This window comes from Mchenga conophoros, linkage group LG17, assembly GCF_057382185.1.
Source record: "Mchenga conophoros isolate Kocher_MC1m ecotype Shallow Benthic linkage group LG17, M_conophoros_male_GT1.1, whole genome shotgun sequence".
In the NCBI taxonomy this organism is placed as follows: Eukaryota; Metazoa; Chordata; class Actinopteri; order Cichliformes; family Cichlidae; genus Mchenga; species Mchenga conophoros.
The window spans coordinates 14,623,029-14,640,384 of record NC_140542.1 but is presented as its reverse complement, the minus strand read 5'-3'; the positions used below and the strand labels follow the sequence as shown (position 1 = coordinate 14,640,384).

The window sequence follows — 17,356 nt, the reverse complement described above, 5'->3', positions numbered from 1 at the left end:
AAGCCATTAAAAGCTACTGCCATTGTCTTTGCCAGTGTTCATCAAATGACTATCGTAATGCCACACCACCTCCTCCCAGTAAACACACCTTATAATCTTGGAATGGGAGGCATAATTAGCCTGTTGCAGGAAAGGCAGCCAGTTACATATAATATAAAATGTCTTGAGCAGCTTTAAACACATAGTGTACTAACACACAGTGTCTAAAATCATCTTACAGATTTTATGACGATTTCTCAAAAAATTAAGAGGATAGACTTTCCAAGATAATTTCCTGCAGACATTTTATAACGTGCAGATTTGTAAATGGACTTTATTAGCACAGCTGCTCACCTGCATCACACTTTGATACATTTATATTGAAATGGTCACGGTCGCTGTCCGGGGTTCTGATCTCTTTTGTTTGAGCTCTTTGATCCGTTCTGATGCCTCAGGAATAACACACACACACACACACACACACACACGCACACACACACACACACACACACACACACACACACACACACGCACACACACACACACACACACACACACACACACTTTCTTCATGTTCCACCACATCTCTGTGTCTCTGTGTAGAATCAGATGAGACTAGATAATTTAACACACCCCGTTTATTCACATCCATCATGTAGAATTGGATTTCAGCTTCCTTGCGCGCATGTGTGAGAGTGTTTGTGCATGGATAAGAGAGAGGGAGAGAGAGAGAGAGAGTGAGAGAGAGAGGGAAGGGGGGGGGGGGGGGGGGGTTTGATAGCGAGTGGACTAGTTGAAATGCGCGGCACATTCTTATGTGGAAGACGAGACGAGCAGGCAGCAGTCCTTGGGCCAAGCGACATATCAGCACTTAACAACCGAACAATCTCCACGCACGGCACGGGAAACCTCGTTTCATTCCTTAATCTCTGCCGCAAAAGCAAAATTACCGCATTCTTCCAAGCGGTAATTCTGCAACAAACCCAAACTGCATACCGGCTGGAAGTTGCATCGCCTGGAGCCACCGGGGAATCTTGTATCTTTACAGCTCCGCCAGGCTTGATTTGTCTCCTGTGGTGTGCGCGAAGGGGCCGCGGCGCAGGAGTTCTATTTGGAGCAAATTGATAAAATGGTAAGATTTGCGGGGGGAATTCACGAATCACATTTTAAGTGGTTAAACCTGCATGTAAAGGGAGGAGAATGGAAGTGAGCGTGCCGGGATCTTGCGGCATGTGTCGGATGATCTCAGTGAGGAGGTTGCTTCCTATCAGTGGCTGCCGGCAGCGCGCAGTTTGCACACTGCAAAGGAGAAGGACCATCACTAAGCAATGAATATGAGAAAACAGAAAGACAGGATATTGGAGCAGAAAAGCACCTATGTACAAAATAGCGCATTGTCTATATATTCGTCTGTGAACATGAGGAGTCTTTAATATATTCTGATTAAGTAATTCTTAAAATCAGAATATATTTATATATATTTAAAATCAGAATAATATGCATGAGCTCTTTTATGGATAAAAGAGTTATCCAGTCCTTCCTCTGTTATTAGAGTATTCAGTTCAATTACTCAAAGATAAGATTAATATTATCATCTATTCCATAATTTGGCACACACACATACAAATATATATATATATATATATATATATATATATATATATATATATATATATATATATATATACACACACACGCACACATGCATATGCACATGTGTGTGTGTTTCTGTCTGTCTGAAATCCAGGCCTTTGGGTAAATGCTGTGTGTGACCTTGTAATGCAGCCTGCTGTCGCTGAATAACAATTGCGGCTTCTCTTCTTTCTTTGCCTGGCTGGTTTGGGAGGGTTAAAGCTACACTGAAAAAGCTATTCAGTCCCAGCCGCCTACATCTACACGTCTGTTGTGTCTGAATGATGGCAGAAGATGTGTTTTCTCTCAGAACTTGTGTTTCTTAATGATGGGGGGAAATATGTGTGCATGCAAGTCTGCGTCCCTCTGTTCCGATGACATTATAAAATGCTGTTGAGTTATTTATTTACATCTCGGAATGCTCAGCTGCAGCATCATTCATAAGACTCGCCACAAATGCGATAAGTAATGCTCTGTTTTTCTATCTGAACATGCGTGAGAACTGTTTAAATATCTGAGTTGGTTCATCCCAAAGAAAAAGTGTGTATGCAGTTCTAATTTGTTTAAATTTACAGGTCACATACAGCTCAGCATATCAGAGAAACCACAGAATCCTGTTTAGATTTGCTTGACCTAAGAGTAACAAACATTCCCATAATACCTCGTGCAGGAAAGTGAGGAGACATTTAGAGTGTAACAGCACAAGTAGGACCAGAGAGCTTTTCTGTCCTTTAGATCTCAGTGATGCTGACATTTAAATGACCCAATTAGCCTTGTTGTGTTGACTGGCCTGATCAGCAGAGGAAAGAGAAGAAAAAGTCAGGCCGGAGAAGGAGAAGATATTAGGCCTCAGGCCCAGTCTCAGCAAGGCAGCCTTGTAACACACCCAGTGTCATGCATGAGCGAGTGTCATTTATAGTTGTATTGAGGCGATCCAGTTCCCATGCAAAAGGGTGAACACAATAAAAAGTAATGTTAGTTTTGAAATACTTGCCACATCCATGTCTGCAATTAATGGTATACGATGGTTGAACTGAATGGCAAAGAGAGCACATTTTAATGGCTACACCATCCGATCAAATAGGAGTTTTCTGGATGTGATGTGCATCATTTAATGCACACAAAATCCACAAAATTTTACATTTGAACTTTATAAATTTGACCAAATATGGAGCTGCCAGCAGAGTTCTTCATATTAGTACATATCATTCTGGACGGTAATTGTTGATGTCACTTTAAACAGATTATGAAGAATGGGGGAGGCTTGGGGGTCTGCATTTAGGGGACACATTGAGTAAGGGTTCTGGCAATTCTCCCCAATAAATTTCGAGTATTGGAGACTTATCTTTTCTGCATTGTGGTTTAATTTATCTAAAAGAAAATAATTAAAAAAAAAAAATGTAACCAGGATATGCTGTTGAAATTAAAGGCCTTTCACAATGAAGACCTGGTTATGGTAGCAGCCATACATACACAAAATATTTTAAAATGTAATGTAAATTTCAAGATCTAGATCATGATGTATACGAATGTCCACCACTAAAAAAAAACTGCCTTTAAAAAACATGTAAGTCTCCTTCACTGGGGTCCTTATCATTTTATTTATGCCTATATGCTAAATTCACCAGTTGTTAGAAACATCATATTAAAAGTTTTGCAAGTTATTTCAAGTCCAAGGTGCAAAGTAAGAAAATAGTGTTTTACCTAGACCTGTCAAAACCCTTGGTGTAACTGTTTAAAGGAGTGTAGCTGATAACTGGAACTGTGACAGAGAAAGGCACACTGAAAGTTTATCCACTATCGTCTTTTTGTTTTCTATGTGTTGTCAGTGATGGCCAACCCACCAAATCATAAGGAATGCAAGGGCACAACTGACACTAGACTCAGTAAAGACAGTGGTATGTATATACACTCTATCAAAATAATTACAGGAAGAAAAATATTATACAGTGAGGTTTCCTGGCATTCTTGATCACTTTTAAATATTAATTGTTAATTTCCCTCATTGGATGTTCTCCCTGCAGAATACAGATACATAAAAGCCTGATTTACCTTTCTGTCCTCTTTTGTGTTTGCCTGGTTTTAGACATGAGCGTAACAAATTGGCACTTCTGTCTAATATCAGGCTGATTTGTTTGGGGAAGTGACCTGCCTGAATGTGCCTGAATGTCTTAATCAATTAACTTATAAACCTCTCAGTTTTGACTGTGGTTACTATTTTGGGGGATTTTTTTGATCATTCTTAGGACTCATGCACATCTCTAGCCACAACACTTGGGCTATAAACTCCAAAAACAGAAATCTACAACTTTCCAAGATAAAATAAACTTTATTAGTCCAAAAGTTGGGAAATTCACATTGTTACAGCAGCAGAAAAAATGTTTTATAGTGCAGTGGTTGTGTGTTAATAACAGCAGGTATTGAGTATTGTACATTGAGATATGTACAGCCTCCAGTGTTTGCATATGCGGTGTGTTTTCACGTGTACATTCACTGCTTAGTTGGTATTTAGACATTTGTCCTTATCCCACTTCCTTCTGGCTCATCCATGGTTATATAACTGCAGTTACAGTCATCACAAAAAATGTAGTGGCTGTATTCAATGAGATTCTTTTGTGTTTTTATTTTTGGTATGCAGGGGTTGCTCTAAATATTGGGAGGTGATCTTTCCAGCTCCCCAAAACGACACATGTGCTTTGCAGTTCAATTCAATTCAAGTTTGTTAATGCTCCAGGAACCTGTAACTGTAAATGACACTGAAGTAATGTTACTATTTCAATACAATATGTTGAGCATAGCATTATTCCAGGCAGGCCGCAAAGCTCAGCCACTATTACAGGAGATCAGCTGATTTTGTTTTACACATCCAATTGTCTGTTTCACATAAGGCGTTAGCTGTATGTCCCCAGTTGCTGCAAATCTGCAACTCACCACCCCATCTCTCTTTCTGTGCCTAACCTTTTAAAACCGGAACCAATGAAATAACTGCCAGAAATCTTTAATTTTTTGATAATACAATGTTTGTTGAACCTTTAGACAATGTAGATATATAAATTTTAATCTACATATATGATTTTAAATTTTTCTGTGTTTGCAATTTAGTCATTACAATGTGTCATGCAATTTATATCATTTTTGAGGGTAAAAAAGTCACACTGATGATGTAGAAGTCTCAAAAACTCACAACACACATGTATTAAATATGATACTCTTGGCTTTAAAGGGCTAAATATTGTATCTGGTGTCACTGTTTACTCTGAGCTGGGCTTTTGCTGCTCCACTCCATGTCTCCAGCATTCCCAGTATGGATGTGGAATCGTGAGGCGGTGTGTACAGTGAACAGACCCATACCAGGAAATGCAAGTTGCTAGAGGTGCAAATATCACTACGATCTTTTGACTGGTGAACAGTCTTTGACCAGCATCAGGCTCGTGGGTGGCCAAGGCTCATTGATCCACATGGGTAATGAAGGCAGGGCCATGTGGTCTGATTCAACAGACGAGCTACTGTAGCTCAAATTGCTTAAAAAATTAATGCTGGTTCTGATAGAAAGCTGTCAGAATATACAGTACTTACCAGTTTGTTACGTGTGGGGCTGCATGGCTGCAGACCAGTAAAGGAGCCCATGGTGACCCTTGTCCACTGCCAAAAGCACCAACAATGGGCCTGACTGTCAGAACTGTTCCATGGAGCAATGGAAGAAAGTGACCTGCGCCACTAGGCCAGCACACACCCTCTCTGCCATCTTTGTGATGGCAGAGAGGGTGTTCTTCTGTTGAAAACCTGGCACTAGGATGCACTATGGCCAGTGGAGGCAGTGTGATGCTTCAGTTCAATTCAATTCAGTTTTTTTAATATAGTGCCAAATATCCACAACAGTTGCTCCAAGGTGCTTTGAGAATTTAAGAGGAAAAGACCCTAAAATAATAAAAGAGAACAGAGAGAACCCCAACAATCATATAGCCCTACAAGGACTTTGGCGACAGTGGGAAGGAAAAACTGTCATGGCTGTGTGCAGGCAGGCAGGGAGGAAGGACCCAGAATGCATGACTCACTGAGGAAAAGTTGAACTCAAAATAAACAGCTTTATTGCGGGTTGCAGACTGAACAGAAGACTAACTATACTGAGGGAAAATAAACTAACAGGCAGGCAAAACAGGTACTGGAACACACAGCAAAACCTGAGGGTGAGCAGACATTAACGACACGACAGAGAGCAAAGGAAAACACAGGGCTTATATACACTGGGGAGTAACCAGGGAATGGGAAACAGGAGGGAGACACAGCTGGGAGAAATTAGACTAACCAGACAGGGGAGAAGTAAAACAGAACACACTGACATCAGACTGGGACTATCAAAATAAAACACAAAACACAAAACAAATCACAAAGACGCAGACTTGACACTGAGAGGCAGTGGCGGTCCTAGCCTGTTTGGCGCCCTGGGCGAACACTCCCCCCCACCACACACACACATATGAAGAGAGAGAGAGTGTGCATTGTATGCAAACGGCTACCAAACAGCCATGATAATTCGTCATACAATGAGAACAGGACAAATCAACAATTGACTAATTAATATTAAAATCTGTAACATAATGTATTGTTTGGAGTTTAGTCTGTTACTGTTACTATTTTTACCATTTCTCCTTGGAGCAACTGTAACCCGCATAACTTCCTTAGGGATTAATAAATTATTCTGATTCTGATTGTTTCAGGATGACCTGCCATTATCCAATGACACATCTGCTTACCTGCATCTTTTGCTCGTTTTACATAACCTAATAGACCTACACCTTAGCTCACAGATTCACTTTGTGTAGGGTTTATTTCTGGGATTTCACACAACCCAGGATTCAAATCATGAATACATAATGGGCTTGGATTTACATCATTATGAATGAAATGTGCTCTATTTGGAAGCAGCCGGCCCCCCTCCACGAAAGTGGAGGGGGGGCAGACTGTGTGTGAGACTTTAAATCATCAAACTGTAAATTATAAATTTTAAATTGATCCCTTTACCCCGAGTCCTAAAGTGTATATTTATTTTCTTACTCTTCTTATATTTATTGTTTGTTTACTTGCACTGCTGTAACTGGAGCCTTGTGTCTCGTCTCTCTGGACTGTATGTAGCGGAGATGACAATAAAGTTTACTTTGACTCCAGCAGCGAGCAGGCGCACCGAGGGCTCTCGCGCTCACTTTTCGCATATAGAATTTCGAAAAAACATCGGTGCAAATTATAAGTCTGCATGATTTTTCTTTTTCTTTTTTCTTTTCTTTTGCAAGTTGGTTATTAGATGCCGCTCTAGCCAGCCAGAGAATCCCCCGTCGCCCCGCCCTCTCCTCCCTGTGCCGCAAGCAGCAGGCGCACCTCGCTAACGGAGGGCGCCCCTACTCCCAGCAAATGGGCGATAGAAAACCGATCGGTGCCTATGACATTCCTACTATGCGCTGGCATGACGTCGGGGCAGCATGAGAATGAGCTATTTTTTTATTTATTTATTTTTAGCCGATGCCCGTGATGTCGCCTCCCACCACGATGCCGCCCCAGGCAACCGCCTGTGTCGCCCGTATCAAAAACCGCTACTGCTGAGAGGCAGTCTGAAAGAATATAACACATGGAACCCAGGGACGACAGAGACTTAAAGAAGAATTAACATCAAACTAAACTCATGACCAGAACCAAACTGAAACATTGATTTATAATACTCATCAAAACAGGATAGCTAAAGAATCAGACATAAATCATAATACAGAAAAACACCAAAACATAAGAAACAGAAAATGCTGTGACAAAAACTTCCTTTTAACAACAAGAAATGACCAGCAGAACCAGGCTCAGGAGGGACGGCCATCTGCTGCGAACCAAGGTTTTCTCCTGAAAAACCTTGTATATACCTTGTGGATGTTACTTTGACATGCACCACCTACCTCAGCATAGCTGTAGACCATTACGGCCTTTCATGGAAACAGTATTCCCTGATGGCTGTGGCCTCTTTCAACAGGATAATGCTCCTACCATAGCAAAAATCATTCATGAGTGATTTGAGGAACAAATTGTTGGATTTATTGACCTGATCTTCAATCCAGTCGATCTCAATCCAACCAAGCATCTGTGGGATGTGCTGGACAAACAAGTCCAATTCATAGAGGCCCCATCTTGCAAATTACAAGGTTTAAAGGATGTGTTGCTAACATCTTGATGCCAGATAACCACAGCTCTCCTTCAGGGTTGTTTTGGCAGAAATCAACTTCAATATTAGGCATTCTGTCATAATATTATGCCTGTTATGAATTATGCCACACAGGAACCAATCAAATGCAAGGTAAATAGCTTTCTCTCTGTCTCATTGTGTTCACAATATTGTAATTTGAAAGTAATGTAATGTACTGGCTCCTAAAACACACCTGCCTACAGCCAGGTTTTTGTAGCCATGAAAATTGGCAATACAGTCTGTGACACTCACAGAGAATCTGGCTGTTTAATGACTCTTAGCTGTGGTGCATTTTGAGGATGTTTTAATGTTATTTAAACTGTTACTTTCTTTTGCGCTTTAAAAAGCCATTGCCTCGGCCTTGTGACTGCATAATTCCCAACAGAATTGTGGGAAAAATGGGACATAATAGGAGCGAGAAACCAGGCCAGTTTTCATACTGTCTTTTCTTCTTTGTCTCCCACTCTCCATCCCTCTCTCTGTAATGCGTGAACCTCTCTCTCTATCTCCAAAATAATGAAGACTAAGTCATGTCTGTGTATATTAATTCCTCCCATAATTCCTTGGGCTAAATATAGAGCCAGAGACTTGAGTGACTTAGTGAGATATTCAGTGGGAATTAGACAGTCCGGTGGTGGATTAACACATGAGATAATTAATCTTGAAGCACAAAAAGAACATTTCATTTTTCTGAAAAGAGGAGTAAGCACCTCCTTGATTAGAGATAGAAAGAGAAGAATAGTTTTGGTTTGAGGTTCTCTCAGTGAGTAGAGGGGGATAAGCCAGTGCATGCCTCTTCTCCCGGCTACAACAGCTGTCAAGCTTGACCAGAACACATCCTGGGGGGCTAGACTGCTCTAACTAAAATCAAAGGAGGCTCACGCTTTTTGCAATCCTGCTTTTTCCTCCCTGTCTCTTTTCCTTCTAATGATACATCTCATCACTGAGAAAGTGTCTCTCGGCACTGCAGCAGTGTTACAGGTGAGTGATCATTAGGATATCCTTGCTTCTCCTTTTCCTTATGCCGGAGCGAACCAATTCCTCTTCTCCCGAGTGAATAGTTTTTCTCAGCACCCACATATTCATAATGCAGCTCTTTTTCGCCAGCCTGCTCCCCTCTTACTTTCTCCATCCCTTCTTTGCTTATTCTCAGTCTCTTGGGTGAAACTTTACACGAATGTTTATTCAAAGTACAGACCGCAGTCTCCACATTGTGTGTATGTTTAGTTTAGAGAGTGACTGTGCCTCTGTGTGCATAAGTGTGTGCTTTTTTTAATTAGGTATGTGCTCTTTAAACGAAGCATCAAACATTACACACATCCAGGCTGACACTGTTCAACATGAAAGCCGCTGAGACTCATTAGGACACTGATTACAGCTTGGGGAGGAGAATTCTGAGCAGCTGCTGAGCTTACAGGCAAACACCCACACACACTCATGCATTCTCATTTTATGTGTGTTCATGGGTAACAATATGTTTGTTTTTAAGTAGGACCAGTTTGGTTATTATTTAAACAAATGTTTGTGAGTTGATCACAGTTTGGTGCTATATAGAGATTGATAGTGCTAATAGATATAGTCAATTGGCTATGTGATCGTGTGAGATTGTGCCCTCTCTAGACTCCCTGCTGGCCACTGCCCACAATTTCCTGAGTTCCCCAGTGTTATCTTTCATGTGATGTTTGGATGCACAGGAAGAATGTGCACAAATTTCTATCAGGAGAGTTTCTATAGATAACTTCACAATGAATTACTGCTTTCAATTCTTGTTTCTTCTGTTGGGTATTGGACAGCAGTATGTCTCCCTTCATTAATCGCAGCTATTGCTCCTTTGCTCCTTTGCCCCTGGCTTTCTGCTTCAGTTGCTACCACAGTTGCACTGTGTGGAAATATTGTAAATCAAATTAATTTGATCGTTAATCACACAGTTAAAATGTTTTCCAGTAATCATCTTGCAAACATTTAGATCCAAGAGTTCAAGAATGAATATTAATGCTGTCTGCTTCCACTGCTTTTCAGATTTCTGTTTTCCTTTGCTCTTATTCAAAGTTTTTAATTTATTTTGTTTCTGTGAATCACTTTGTAACTTTTAGGTGAAACATTATAAACATTCTGTCATGAACTTATAGCTGTCCTTTCCAACTACGCTACTTATGTATTTGTGATTATTGACCACACCATTGAAAATGGTTCCAGATGGTCTTTAGGTGTTTTTGTAGATTGGAAATGTGTGGTTGGCCACAGCCATGTTGATTGATCATATATACTCACAGTTACATATATACAAACACAGTACATATGTAACTACAGTATATGACTATGGCAGTGTACTGACCAGGAGATGAGTACACTGTGGTCATAAAGGGATGGAAATAGTCATCAACAGTACTTGGGTAGTACTCAGTTTGTACTAAGGAGCCCAAAACGTCCCTAGAAAAAATACCCCACATTATTAGGCAGGATGGATCCATGATTTCATGTATTTTATGCAAGGGAAGATGTTTCCAATCTTTTATTGTCCAGTTTTAGTCAACCCATGTATTTTGCTTTTAGGTAATGGAAGGGGAAACCCGGTATGGACTTCTATTGCTGTAGCCCATCTGTGTCAAATGTTGCCTTTCTATCATTTTGAAGAAGTCTGGCTATTCTTTTCTGGCCTGGAGATTTGTGAAATTTGTGTCTCCATTATTAACACCATTATTACAGACTAACTTGTCAGCATTTATTTTAGACATATTCAAGCAGAAATGTTGCTATTAACCATTTTTGAACTACGGGTTGATTCTGTTCAACAGTACAGTCATTGCTCTCTGATGGGAAGAAGCAAAAACACTCCTTCCTCCCACGCATGATCATGTTTGTACTGAGAAACTGTAGGTCTGTTCCTCTATGGGTCACTCTATTTGTGGGAAAGAGGGGGTGGGGGTTATCTAAATGAATGGAGTTGTTGCTGTATGAGGCAAGGAGGTGCTGCAACAACTCTGTGCTTAAATAGGATTTTAACCATTCATAAAGGAATAAATGAGGAAGTCAATATGCAGAAATCATTTTTGCTATTTTTATATTTGTATTTATGTTTTTATACTGTTGAGCTCATTTATGCAAGCCACAAATAAATCAACATATCTACAATTATACAGGGAGTGCAGAATTATTAGGCAAGTTGTTTTTTTGAGGAATAATTTTATTATTGAACAACAACCATGTTCTCAATGAACCCAAAAAACTCATTAATATCAAAGCTGAATGTTTTTGGAAGTAGTTTTTAGTTTGTTTTTAGTTTTAGCTATTTTAGGGGGATATCTGTGTGTGCAGGTGACTATTACTGTGCATAATTATTAGGCAACTTAACAAAAAACAAATATATACCCATTTCAATTATTTATTTTTACCAGTGAAACCAATATAACATCTCCACATTCACAAATATACATTTCTGACATTCAAAAACAAAACAAAAACAAATCAGCGACCAATATAGCCACCTTTCTTTGTGGCCATGTCATTAGTTTTTCTTCTTTTATACCCTTTCTTGCCAGCCACGCTGTGGAGTACTTGGACGCGTGTGATGGAGCATTGTCCTGCATGGAAATCATGTTTTTCTTGAAGGATGCAGACTTCTTCCTGTACCACTGCTTGAAGAAGGTGTCTTCCAGAAACTGGCAGTAGGACTGGGAGTTGAGCTTGACTCCATCCTCAACCCAAAAAGGCCCCACAAGCTCATCTTTGATGATACCAGCCCAAACCAGTACTCCACCGCCACCTTGCTGGCGTCTGAGTCGGACTGGAGCTCTCTGCCTTTACCAATCCAGCCACGGGCCCATCCATCTGGCCCATCAAGACTCACTCTCATGTCATCAGTCCATAAAACCTTAGAAAAACCAGTCTTGAGATATTTCTTGGCCCAGTCTTGACGTTTCAGCTTGTGTGTCTTGTTCAGTGGTGGTCGTCTTTCAGCCTTTCTTACCTTGGCCATGTCTCTGAGTACTGCACACCTTGTGCTTTTGGGCACTCCAGTGATGTTGCAGCTCTGAAATATGGCCAAACTGGTGGCAAGTGGCATCTTGGCAGCTGCACGCTTGACTTTTCTCAGTTCATGGGCAGTTATTTTGCGCCTTGGTTTTTCCACACGCTTCTTGCGACCCTGTTGACTATTTTGAATGAAACGCTTGATTGTTCAATGATCACGCTTCAGAAGCTTTGCAATTTTGAGACTGCTGCATCCCTCTACAAGATATCTCACTATTTTTTCACTTTTCTGAGCCTGTCAAGTCCTTCTTTTGACCCATTTTGCCAAAGGAAAGGACGTTGCCTAATAATTATGCACACCTGATATAGGGTGTTGATGTCATTAGACCACACCCCTTCTCATTACAGAGATGCACATCACCTAATATGCTTAATTGGTAGTAGGCTTTCGAGCCTATACAGCTTGGAGTAAGACAACATGCATGAAGAGGATGATGTGGACAAAATACTCATTTGCCTAATAATTCTGTACTCCCTGTACTAGGATGTGACTTAATACAAGTCCAAGTGTAAGAAACGTTGGAGTAGCAAGTGTGGAAGCAAGTTCCTGAGTGTGTTTGATGTCCTTTGTGATTGATAGGACAGTCTGACTTAAAACAAATAAACAAAAAATATAGACCAGAGATGCTGCTGACAGAAGGCTTTAATAGGGAACACGCCCACCGTTGTTCCAGTACTGAGGTGAAATGTAGGTCATATCTGGAGTCTTGTAAGTCAAGATGGCACCAGAATTTCCTGCATATCTCAATAATAATAATAATGATAATAATAATAATAATAATCAGTTTCATTTCTTAAACTACGGTTTATGATGTCAGAGGTTCGAAGCAGCGTCGGAAACACAACATGCTGATGGTGTACCAGCGCTCATGTCTATACTCCTGATTGTGGAGGAAAACCTTTGCTGCACAGAGTGGGACCTGTTGTTGCCACACTTAGACAATTTCCATGCGTACATGAATAAAGCAAAAACTCATCCATGAAACCGCAACTAATAAATCAGCAGACGTGATAAAACACTGCTTTCCTGGTGTTTAATTTCAAATCAACTGAAAAGAAAGACCAAGACGAGCGTATCAACTGCACTCGATGGAGCTGGCCTCAGGCAGTTCAGAGTGGGAGGTGTTGACAGTTCCGGGTGCCTAGTTGGAGTACTGGAGTATGGTTACACTGGCAGCAATCTAAATATTTACTCTATCTCTCATTCACTGAAACTGAAGCATGATTTACAGTGGGGCAAAAAAGTATTTAGTCAGCCACCGATTGTGCAAGTTCCCCCACTTAAAATGATGACAGAGGTCAGTAATTTGCACCAGAGGTACACTTCAACTGTGAGAGACAGAATGTGAAAAAAAATCCATGAATCCACATGGTAGGATTTGTAAAGAATTTATACGTAAATTAGGGTGGAAAATAAGTATTTGGTCACCTCAAACAAGGAAAATCTCTGGCTCTCACAGACCTGTAACGTCTTCTGTAAGAAGCTTTTCTGCCCCCCACTCATTACCTGTATGAATGGCACCTGTTTGAACTCATCATCTGTATAAAAGACACCTGTCCACAGCCTCAAACAGTCAGACTCCAAACTCCGCCATGGCCAAGACCAAAGAGCTTTCGAAGGACACCAGGAAAAGTATTGTAGACCTGCACCAGACTGGGAAGAGTGAATCTACAATAGGCAAGCAGCTTGGTGTGAAAAAATCAACTGTGGGAGCAATCATCAGAAAATGGAAGACATACAAGACCACTGATAATCTCCCTCGATCTGGGGCTCCACGCAAGATCTCATCCCGTGGGGTCAAAATGATCATGAGAACGGTGAGCAAAGATCCCAGAACCACACGGGGGGACCTGGTGAATGACCTGCAGAGAGCTGGGACCAAAGTAACAAAGGTCACCATCAGTAACACACTACAATGGCAGGGAATCAAATCCCGCAGTGCCAGACGTGTTCCGCTGCTGAAGCCAGTGCATGTCCAGGCCCGTCTGAAGTTTGCCAGAGAGCACATGGATGATACAGCAGAGGATTGGGAGAATGTCATGTGGTCAGATGAAACCAAAGTAGAACTTTTTGGTATAAACTCAACTCGTCGTGTTTGGAGGAAGAAGAATACTGAGTTGCATCCCAAGAACACCATACCTACTGTGAAGCATGGGGGTGGAAACATCATGCTATGGGGCTGTTTTTCTGCCAAGGGGACAGGACGACTGATCCGTGTTAAGGACAGAATGAATGGGGCCATGTATCGTGAGATTTTGAGCCAAAACCTCCTTCCATCAGTGAGAACTTTGAAGATGAAACGAGGCTGGGTCTTCCAACGTGACAATGATCCAAAACACACCGCCCGGGCAACAAAGGAGTGGCTCCGTAAGAAGCATTTGAAAGTCCTGGAGTGGCCTAGCCAGTCTCCAGACCTCAACCCCATAGAAAATCTGTGGCGGGAGTTGAAAGTCCGTGTTGCTCGGCGACAGCCCCAAAACATCACTGCTCTCGAGAAGATCTGCATGGAGGAATGGGCCAAAATACCAGCTACTGTGTGTGCAAACCTGGTAAAGACCTATAGTAAACGTTTGACCTCTGTTATTGCCAACAAAGGTTATGTTACAAAGTATTGAGTTGTATTTTTGTTATTGACCAAATACTTATTTTCCACCCTGATTTACGAATAAATTCTTTACAAATCCTACCATGTGGATTCATGGATTTTTTTTTCACATTCTGTCTCTCACAGTTGAAGTGTACCTCTGGTGCAAATTACTGACCTCTGTCATCATTTTAAGTGGGGGAACTTGCACAATCGGTGGCTGACTAAATACTTTTTTGCCCCACTGTAGGTTCAATGTTATGTATCAAATCACAAACATTTTTAATGTGCAGTGCGTTTGCTGTTTACAAAATCTCCCTAAATAGCCACACACATGGAGATAGGAGGATATTTGAGATGCTGTAAATGTTGGCTTTTTCCCACTGAGTTTTAGTTTCTGGTTTCATGGACATACAATATGTTCACAAGGTGTGTTCAGACTGTATGCAGTCTGAGAGACAGACCTATCAAGTCTCTAGTATAATGAATTTCAGCTGAGCTTGAGTTACTTTATCTAAGTTTTTCTAAACTGATGGGACCGTAAAGGAAAGCGTTCTTTAAAAAAAGAAAGATTGTAGGTGCTTTCCTAAACAATCCAGTGTCATGGAAATGAAACTGAAGTGTTAGGTTTTTGTTTTTGTTTTTTTGTTTTTTTTTCTCTACACCTTGGTAATATATCATCAATGCTGTGATGCATGGTGTTGTGTAAAATAAATGAATTCATGGGAGATTGTGCTTTAGCACTTACCATGAAAGCTTTTCTAAGGAAGAGCATTAGAAGTGATTGAGGTGGCTTTGGCAATGAAGCAACTCCCATTCATGTTGAGTCTTGTCTGATGTGTGTGTGTCCTTCTTACTTTAAACTGCAAGTGAAGGTAGTGTTTGTGTGGCTGTGGTCTAACAGCAGGACTTGAAAACCGACTGATTTTAGGCTTTAATGATTCTGCTGTTTCTACTACGTTTTTTGGTGTTTATTGTCTAAGAGATAAATAGAAGCACATTAGAAAACTTAAGGGGCACTATTTACAGTGGAGCTCAAGAAGGAGCAGAAAGAGATCCCAGGGCCACGTGGTCCACTTTAGATCCAAACTCAGCAGCTCTCTCAGCGGTTGCTCTTGACAACAGCAGAAGGAGGAGCTTGTGCTGGCAGGGCTTTGGTAGAGTAGGAATGCCAAGCTGCCAAGTTCTCCCTGTGGGATGATGCCCCAGGCCCAGTCCTGATACTTGGCTTTGTTCATGCAAGCCCTCTAAGCCTGCTGCGTCACGGTGCATCCATGAGGGCTCACACATGCATACACAAGAGCTCTTTACACGGACACAACCTGACCTGCTGGTTCATGTACAGTTTGAATACTCAGTCATTTGATAGCAAGATAGTGACTTTGTAATGGTTCACAACTGATGCTGTAGGGGAAATAATATTCTTTTCTTGGTTTTCAAACTGCATTTCCCTATGAACTCAAAACAAATATTCTGAACATATTTATGTTCTCTCCTTCAGCACAGATGAAAGGATGTTCTGTGTTTTTTTCTCAAAACATTGCGTTATTTGTGTTAATAATTAATGTTCTGCTTGTGAGTTGCAGATTCAAGATTTTTAAACTATGTCTTTAATGAAGGCCTACCGTACAGTCCACTGTAATGTCTCTTGCTTGGTCTCCAGTACTTGGAATGAAAACGTCCATCACTTAAGCTGTGCTGGCAGACTGAGTCTCTTCTGCACAGCATTGACGATACAAGAGTTCTTCTCTATGATAATAAATCTGAAAATAGAACTGACTGACAAAACTGTGCTGAATATGGATGAGTGAAAACCTGAGTCGGCAATTTAAATCCCACATTAACAACATTTGACGTACTGTAGAGATAATTATTTTCAAATTGAAAAAATATATATATATATCAAAATATTTAGAGCGCTATTGCTCTTTGTGTTGCAATGCAGTGAGACTAAAGATATCATGTGGTTCAAGCAGGTTTTGTCCCTACAGCAAGATAAGTGTGTTATGTTCAACATTTTCAAATTGATCCTCAGTGTAAGGTAAGGAAGAAAATTTACTGAATGATACTTTATTTTTTCTAAGAGAAGAAATGGTCTGTTTGATGAAAACGACTCTTCACCAACTGAGAGAATTTATCTGAGAGCTTTGTCTGAGAACGCAGTGACACAGCCATGGGTCTTTTGGGCATTCTTAACAACAATAAAGCTGTAAAAACATACCCCCTTTCTCATTCCCCACATCTTCAGTTCTCATCTTTCTGACTTATATCTTACTCTCAAGAGACATGAGTAGGGAGGAGTCCAGGCAATAGGAACTATGTGAAGCACCCTCGCCTTGCAGTCTCATTTTAAAATGCCGGTTTAATACGACATGTGGCACGACTGCAATAATAATTCCTTCCCCAACTACTGCTGCTCAAATATAAGTGACATTACTTTTTACAAATTCAGAACATGGTGTAATGTTACAAGATTTACCTTTTTAATATTGCACACACACACAAACTGTGTTGGGCAAAAGATTTTTATCATCATAAGTAACTAATGAGATTGCAAGACTAGGCTGACCAACCTGTGCAATCCCTGGATTGATTACAAGAAGGCCTATGACTCAATGCCCCACACCTGGATCCTGGAATGCCTAGAACTATACAAGATCAACAGGACCCTAAGAGCCTTAATCAGGAACTCAATGGGGATGTGCCATAAAACACTAGAGGCCAACTTCAAGCCCATAGCACAAATCACCATCAAGTGTGGAATCTACCAAGGAGATGCTCTGACCCCACTGCTGTTCTGCATAGGCCTTAACCGCCTCAGTGATGCGATTCACATTCTTATATACGCACCTAATCAACGTCGTTGACAGGTTATGACAGCGTTCTTATGTGCCGGCACCGGTGTTTTAGCTAG

The 17,356-nt window shown here is 40.9% G+C and overlaps 1 protein-coding gene across 3 annotated transcripts in view; it reads left to right on the top strand.

Annotated features, from left to right (window-relative positions):
- Positions 1 to 807: 807 nt before the first annotated feature.
- adcyap1r1b (adenylate cyclase activating polypeptide 1b (pituitary) receptor type I) overlaps positions 808 to 17,356 on the top strand; it is a 42,285-nt gene continuing 25,736 nt past the window's right edge. For 2 of the 3 annotated variants that reach the window (XM_085253027.1, XM_085253029.1), the window contains exon 1: positions 808 to 1,111. The gene's annotated coding sequence lies outside the window, so the exon portion shown is untranslated. Of the gene's footprint in view, positions 1,112 to 3,440; positions 3,510 to 17,356 lie in introns of all 3 variants that reach the window. The other variant, XM_085253028.1, reaches the window with a different exon arrangement.